The following is a 7,757-nucleotide window of genomic DNA, read 5'->3' as shown; positions in this document are numbered from 1 at the left end:
CCACGGCATCAATGTGGATTTCACCAGTTTCCTCATTTCCCCTCCCCCACCTTATTCCAGTTCCAACCTTCTAGCCCAGCACCGCCCTCATGATCTGTCCCACCTGTCCATCTTCCTTCCCACCTCTCCACTCCACCCTCCCCTCTGACCTACCTCCATTACCCCCACCTCCATCCACCTATTGCACTCTCAGCTACCTTCCCCCCAGTCCCACCCCTGTCCCATTTATTTCTCCACCCCCAAGACTTCCAGCCTCATTCCTGATGAAGGACTTATGCCCGAAACATCGATTTTCCTGCTGCTCGGATACTGCCTGATCCAGCTTTTCCAGTACCACACTCTCAACCATAATGGATGTGTCTACCAAATTGCCAGAGGCAATTCATGACCAACCTTGAAGAAAGAGGTGCTTCAATTTTTGGGATGAAGTGGATTCTATCGGAAGTTTGTCCCAAACTTCAGCAGCGTAATGGCACTGTTAACAGATTTGCTGAAGAAGAACACAAACATTTGGTGGACAGAACAGTGCAAGGATGCATTTGACAATTTAAAAGCAATATTAACCACTGCACCAGTTTTAGATACATCAAACGTTTTGAAACCTTTCAAAGTTGACATTGATGCTAGTGACATAGGAGTTAGAGCTGTACTGCTACAGGAAGATGATGATGGAATCGAACTGCCAGTTGGTTACTTTTCAAAAAATTCAACACCCACCAGAGAAAATACTCTACGATCAAAAAAGAACTATTAAGTTTGGTAGCGACCTTACAACATTTTAATGTTTATGTCACGAACAATGTGTCGGAGACAGTTGTGTATTCGGATCCCAATCCTCTTACATTCTTGCAATGTTTTAAAGATAAGATTATGAGACTATTTCGTTGGAGTCTTACGTTACAGACTTTTGATTTACAAATCATACATGTTGCGGGTCGTAAGAATGTAATAGCAGATGAGTTATCACGAATTTAACTGATAAAGTATAGACGAGATTGGTATCTATTCAATGTTAGATATATGTGGGAAGAGGTTAACATGAACTTAGATTAAAGTTGTATGTATGTCATGATTATGTGGTTAAGGAATAGAGAAAAAAACTGAAGCCAACTTTTCATTATGATGGTTAAATATTTTCTTAAGGTGGAGATGTTATGAAGGTGTAGGTGTATACTGTACCTTTAAGAGAGAGTGAATGCTGGCACGGACCTAGAGAGGCACAGAGTGTGCTGAAAATTTTTAAAACGTAATATTTGGTTCTGAAACAAATAGCTGGAGCTGTGTTGCATGATACACAACAAATTTGAATTCAGCCAATCAGTTTAAATTATACCCCAAGATACCAAAATCCAATCAAATTTGAATTTTCCTGTTTTCAATGATGTCAAAGCAATGAGACGGTCCGATGTTTGGGGGTATATAAAATTAGGTATTTTGAACAGTTAGATAGAGCGGCAAAGAGCACCAACAAACACAGACAGCCTGCAAAATCGCTGTCTGAAATGTACCTTTTCATATGAAATTTATGAAGCAGAAGACCAAAGAAAAGACCCAGGAAAGTACAGATGAAGATACCAAGGGAAAAGTGACAACTGGCTGGTTTTGAAATTTGAACTTTTTTATTTAAACTTAACCGGGGTTTTATTGGATCAGTGTATTATAGAGTAGGAGGTAGATAAATCGATTAGACAAAGGAGGATTACAGTGTAAATAGTTGGTGTTTAATGTTCTTGTGTTTCTTGGAGTTAAAGAATAAATTGTTAAATTTTCTTCTTTATGTCGAGGGATTTTTGTAGTTATTTGTTACTCATAATTTAACAGATTACGAAGCAAGGTGAGCTTTTCTTTGGGGCTGGTTCAAATTAGCAGAAGGGTTTACCCTGTGTCGTAACAAAAGAATAATCAACTTTGGTTCCAATTTTCGCTCTTGTCTCAATTTCCTCTGTCAATGACTGACTCTTCCCTTCCTTGAGTTCCTTATTTCTATTTAAGGTGGTAGGCTGTCCACCAATAATCATTTAAAACCTACTGAACTTCCACAACTAATGTGACTACACTTTCTCAAGCTCTACTTTCTGTAACTCCATTACATTCTCCCAGTTTTTCTCTTTCCATCACATTTTTTTGAATTGTGTTACCTTCATCAGTTGTACTTTTGACATCTTCCTTTTCCCTGAAACAAAGATTCACCCCCACCCCACCTCATCCCACCCAGCTGTTGTGGGCAAAGCCATCAACCATATCCAACCCACTCTCCACACTTCTGGTCTCAAGCCTTCCCCTCCCTCCTTAGAGTACTGTAGGGTTCCATTTGTCCTCACCTTCTGTCTCACCAGCCTGTATATTCATTGCATCATCATCCACTATTCCTAACACTTCCAGCATAATGTCATCACCAAGCACACCTTTCCCTTACAATCGGTGTTCTAACGGCATTCTGATCATGATATCCTGGTCCATTTCTCTATACCAACATCACATCCCCCTCTCACAGTACCTTTCAAATCAATCAAAGGAGGTGTAGCACTTGTCCTTTTACCTCTCGTCTCCTCACTGTGCAGGTCCTAAACACTTCACCAATGATTTACTTCTAGTGGTGAAACAGATATTTACTTCTTTTAATCTGGTCCACAATACTTGTTTCTCACAACAAGGTCTACTCTACACGGGAAAGAAAAACACAGAATGGGTGTATGCTTTGTAAATACTCGTTCAGTCCACAAACATGACTGTGCCCATATTTCAATATCCCATCTTGCTCTTATGTTCATAGTTCTTTCTCTCATCAGCTGCAGTATTCCAGTGAAATTGAGGACAAGTTGAAGGAACAGCTCTTCATTTTCTGCTGTAGCATTTCAGCCTGCTGGAGTCAACATTGTGTTTAACAACTTCAGAATGAGAACTCTGTCCTCCATTAAGTGTACAGCTTCCCCCCCCCCTCCCCCAACCCAAACCAGGGGATTTCTCATGGTGTTGCATTCAGCACAGCAGACATTTATTCTACTATTAACACCTATCTTTTTTCTGTCCACAACCATAACCACTCCCTTTAATTTTTGTTCTGTGACACTTTTATTCTCTAACCTCCATTGACCACTAATCTCTCCCTGATCCTCTCTTCTGTTCCACTTGCTCCTCCTCAACTTTTTGTAGAGTTTAAAACCCATCACTCTTCCAGCTCTCACCAGTTCTTAAGCAGTCTTATACAACTGGAAACATTAATTTTGTTTCTCCATCTGCTGAGATTGTCCAGCACATTCTGTTTCTACATCAAATCAGTGAAAATAAAATAAAAAAAAATTCATGATTTTATTAAATGGTGGAGAGGTTTGAGGTGAAGAAAGGATTCCCCTTGCTCTTTTTCCCTTATGATGTTATGCCAATGGCTTATCTGTGATTGAACTCCAGGTAATTTTGAATTAATATACAACATTCACCTTTATATAAATTGAGAATAAGAAATAGTTTGCTAAATGCAATTTAATATTTTAACTTTCTCTCACCAATCACCAATCCACATTAATCTTCATCACAAACAATATCATATTTTCCCATCATCTTCAATCATGCCATTTCTGTCCAATTCCTCATATGTACTGAACTTGGGGAGATGATGTCCTAGTGGTATTATCTCTAGCCTGTTAATCAAGAGTAATGTTCTGGGGACCTGGGTTCAAATCCCATCATGGTAGATGGTGGAATTTGAATTCAATTTTAAAATAAATCTGGACTTTAGAGTCTAATGATGACCATTCTCAATTGTCGGGAAAAACCCATCAGATTCACTAATTTTCTTTAGGAAGGGAAAGTGCCATTGTTACCTGGTCCTTATCCAGACCCACAGCAATGTGGTTGACTCTTAACTGCCATCTGGGCAATAAATGTTGGCCGAACCAGCAACACCTTTATCCTGTGAATGAATTTTTTAAAAAATGATCAAGCCTTTGCCCAGTATTTGCCAGTTACGAAAACTCCATTGGTCAAAGGTAGAAGACAGAGGGTGACGGTGGATGGTTGTTTTTCAGACTGGAGGCCTGTGACCAGTGGAGTGCCACAAGGATCGGTGCTGGGTCCACTACTTTTCATCATTTATATAAGTGATTTAGATGTGAGCATAGTTATTAAGTTCGCAGATTACATCAAAATTGGAGATGTAGTGGACAACGAAGAAGGTTACCTCAGATTACAGCAGGATCTTGATCAGATGGGCCAATGGGCAGATAAAGTATAATTTAGATAAATGTGAAGTGCTGCATTTTGGGAAAGCAAATCTTAGCAGAACTTATACACCTGATGGTAAGGTCCTGGGGAGTGTTGCTGAACAAAGAGACCTTGGAGTGCAGGTTCATAGCTCCTTGAAAGTAGAGTCACAGGTAGATAGGATCGTGAAGAAGGTGTTTGGTATGCTTTCCTTTAATGGTCAGAGTATTGAGTACAGGAGTCGGGAGGTCATGTTGCAGCGATACAAGATATTGGTTAGGCCACTATTGGAATATTGTATGCAATTCTGGTCTCCTTCCTATCGGAAAGAAACTTGAAAGGGTTCAGAAAAGATGTTTCCAGGGTTGGAGGATCTGAGCTACAGGGAGATGTTGAATAGGCTGGGGCTGCTTTCCCCTGGAGTGTCGGAGGCTGAGGAGTGACCTTATAGAGGTTTATAAAATCATGAGTGGCATGGATAGGAGAACTAGACAAAGTCTTTTCCCTGGGGTGGGGGAGTCCAGAACTAGAGGGCATAGATTTAGAGAGGGGAAAGATATAAAAGAGACCTAAGGGGCAACTTTTTCACACAGAAGGTGGTACGTGTATGGAATGGGCTGCCAGAAGAAGTAGTGGAGGCTGGTACAATTGCAACATTTAAAAGGCATCTGGATGGGTATATGAATAGGAAGGGTTTGGAGGGATATGGGTCAGGTGCTGGCAGGTGGGACTAGATTGGGTTGGGATATCTGATTGGCATAGACGAGTTGGAACAGAGGGTCTGTTCCTGGGCTGTACATCTCTATGACTCTATGGTTGTGCTGATATATGCCTGCCATGTAATGTTGTCATTTGACAAATGTTATCATAGCCATTCCAGATGTTCCACTTTCAGCAGTCAAACACAAGTGAGAGGGAGTGGTACTTCTACTGACATTAGCACGGTTTGGGTTAGAATTAAGAGTACAGTTAGGGAAGAAAATAAAACCCATTAAGTTGTTTTTTTTCTTCAATCTCAATTCAATGTGCCTTCTTGCCATATCTTTTAAACAATCTCATTGACATTAAAGGGATGCAGATGAGGTTCACTAGGTTGATTCCAGGGTTGAAGAGATTGACTTGTGAGGAAAGACTGAGTAGAATGGGATTATATTCATTGGAATTTAAAAGAATCGGGGGGGTAGAATCTTATAGAAACATATAAAATTACGAAGGGAATAGATAAGATAGAAGAAGAGAGAATGTTTCCACTGGCGGGTGAAACAAGGACAAGAGGGCATAGCCTCAAAATTAGGGGGAGCAGATTTAGGAATGAATTAGGAAGGAACTTCTTCACCCAGAAGGTTGAGAATCTATGGAATTCCTGCCCAGTGAAGTGGTTGAGGCTTCCTCATTTTAAAGCTAAAATAGATAATTTTTTGAACAGTTAAGGAATGAAGGGTTATGGTGAGAGGGCAGGTAAGTGGAGCTGAGGCCATAGAAAGATCAGCCATGATCTTATTGAATGGTGGACAGGCTTGAAGAGCCAGATGGCGTACTCCTGCTCCTAGTTCTGACGTTGCTATGTTTCAGAGGCCTAGTTACCATAACACAAATCAATGACAAAAGTTAGCCCCTAATCCTTTCGTCTTGGATCTCTAATTTTCACAGATGTGAAGGCAGAAAACCAAGACACCAACACCTGGCAACTTGATCCCCACCACACCCACCCTAGGAGTTTCTACCAATAGTACACAGAACCAACAATCTCTGCTGTTAACAATTTGAGAAATACCAAAATAACCCAAAGACTTTACCAAAGTACATGTGACAATAATAAATCAAATTAAATCAAAAAAGATCTCAGTCTAGTGCACAAGTAGTTTTGAATAATTTGGAGTGTATTTGGGTGAGTATTGGAGAGAGGAAAAATGGGGGAATGAATTGTAATGAAAGGGGGCAGTGGGATTCGTTTGAGCTTCTGGGCCAACAAGTACATGATAGGCAAAATGGTGTAATGTATTGTAAACTCCAAGTTGAAAATGTTTGACAATAAGATGAAGGAAAAGTAAAAGGAAAAGAGAATGAATGGAGGAATTATAAAGGAAAGGGAATATAGGAAGTAGGAAAGAAATGAAAAAATAAGGAAGGTGGAGATGTGCTGATAAGTGAAGGAACGATGGACACACCTACAGCTCAAATTCGAAAACTTATGTAACTAGTCGCTTTCACATCTCAGGGCCATTCTTCAGTTGTCAAATTTCTGGCAGCTTTGACAGCTTATTTAATTTGTCTGAGAGATCACTACTAAGATGAAACATTGAATACTAAGATGCACAGTAAACTTGGATAGACAAGGACTGTTAGAATAAAGAATAATTCAGGAACAAAGGGAGAAGTTTTGGCATATGTGAGGCAGTTTAACATGGGCTTGTATTGCATATATATAAATGCACACAGTGAGGCAAATAAGGTTAGTGATCTGCATTTAAGACACTGCATTGGACTTTCATATGGCAGAAACAGAGGACTGAGTCAAGAATGTGGTGCAGGAAGGTCACAGCAGGTCAGGCAGCATCTGACAGGCAGCAGGAAAATCAACGTTTCGGGTATAAGCCCTTCATCAGGAATTGTTATAACCTGATCTTGTGTGATTTTTAATTTTGTCCATTTCTGATGAAGGGCTTATATGCCCAAAACATTGATTCTCCTGCTCCTCGGATGCTGCCTGACCTGCTGTGTCGTTCCAGCACTTTCGTCTCTGACCTCTGGCATCTGCAGTCCTCACTTTCTCATAGAAACAGAGGACTGACTTAATGTTCCAAAGTAACTGATGTGCAGGAAAGAAAGGGAAGGGCCTGAGAAGATTTGACCAGGTGGACGGGGAAATGATATTTCCTCTTGTTGGAGAATCTAGAACTAGGGATCATTGTTTAAAAATGAGGGGTTGCCCAATTAGGACAGAGATAAGGAAGCAACTTTTTCTCAGTGGTTGACAGTCTTTGGAATTCCCTTCCTCAAAAGACAATGGATGCAGAATCTTCAAATATGTTTAAGGCACGGGTAGATATATACTCGATTAGTAAGGGGATGAAAGATTATCAGGGATATTCAGGAATGCAGAATACAGGTTAGAATGAGATCAGCTATGATCTTATTAGCATGTTTTGAGAAGATTTGTAGCTCAGGCTGAGGTTCTGGATGTAGGTTTGCTTGCTGAGCTGGAAGGTTCATTTCCAGACGTTTCATCACCATACTAGATAACATCTTCAGCACTGCTTATGATGAAGCACCTGATGAAGAAGCAGCACTCTGAAAGCTAGTGCTTCCAAATAAACCTGTTGGACTGTAACCTGGTGTTGTGTGATTTTTAACTTTGTCTATCCTAGTCCAACACCAGTACCTCCAAATCATGACAAGTAAAGCCAGCATTTATTGGAGGCATTTTCGGGATGGCAACTTGTATAAAGTGAAGTGCTGCAGGGATCAGAGCTGGGCCACAATTATTTATAATATAAATGACTTTGATGAAGAAAGGGAATGTACTATTGCCAAGTTTGTAGATGACATAAATATCC

The sequence above is a fragment of the Chiloscyllium plagiosum genome, chromosome 3 (assembly GCF_004010195.1).
Source record: "Chiloscyllium plagiosum isolate BGI_BamShark_2017 chromosome 3, ASM401019v2, whole genome shotgun sequence".
NCBI lineage: Eukaryota > Metazoa > Chordata > Chondrichthyes > Orectolobiformes > Hemiscylliidae > Chiloscyllium > Chiloscyllium plagiosum.
This window is presented reverse-complemented; position numbering follows the sequence as displayed.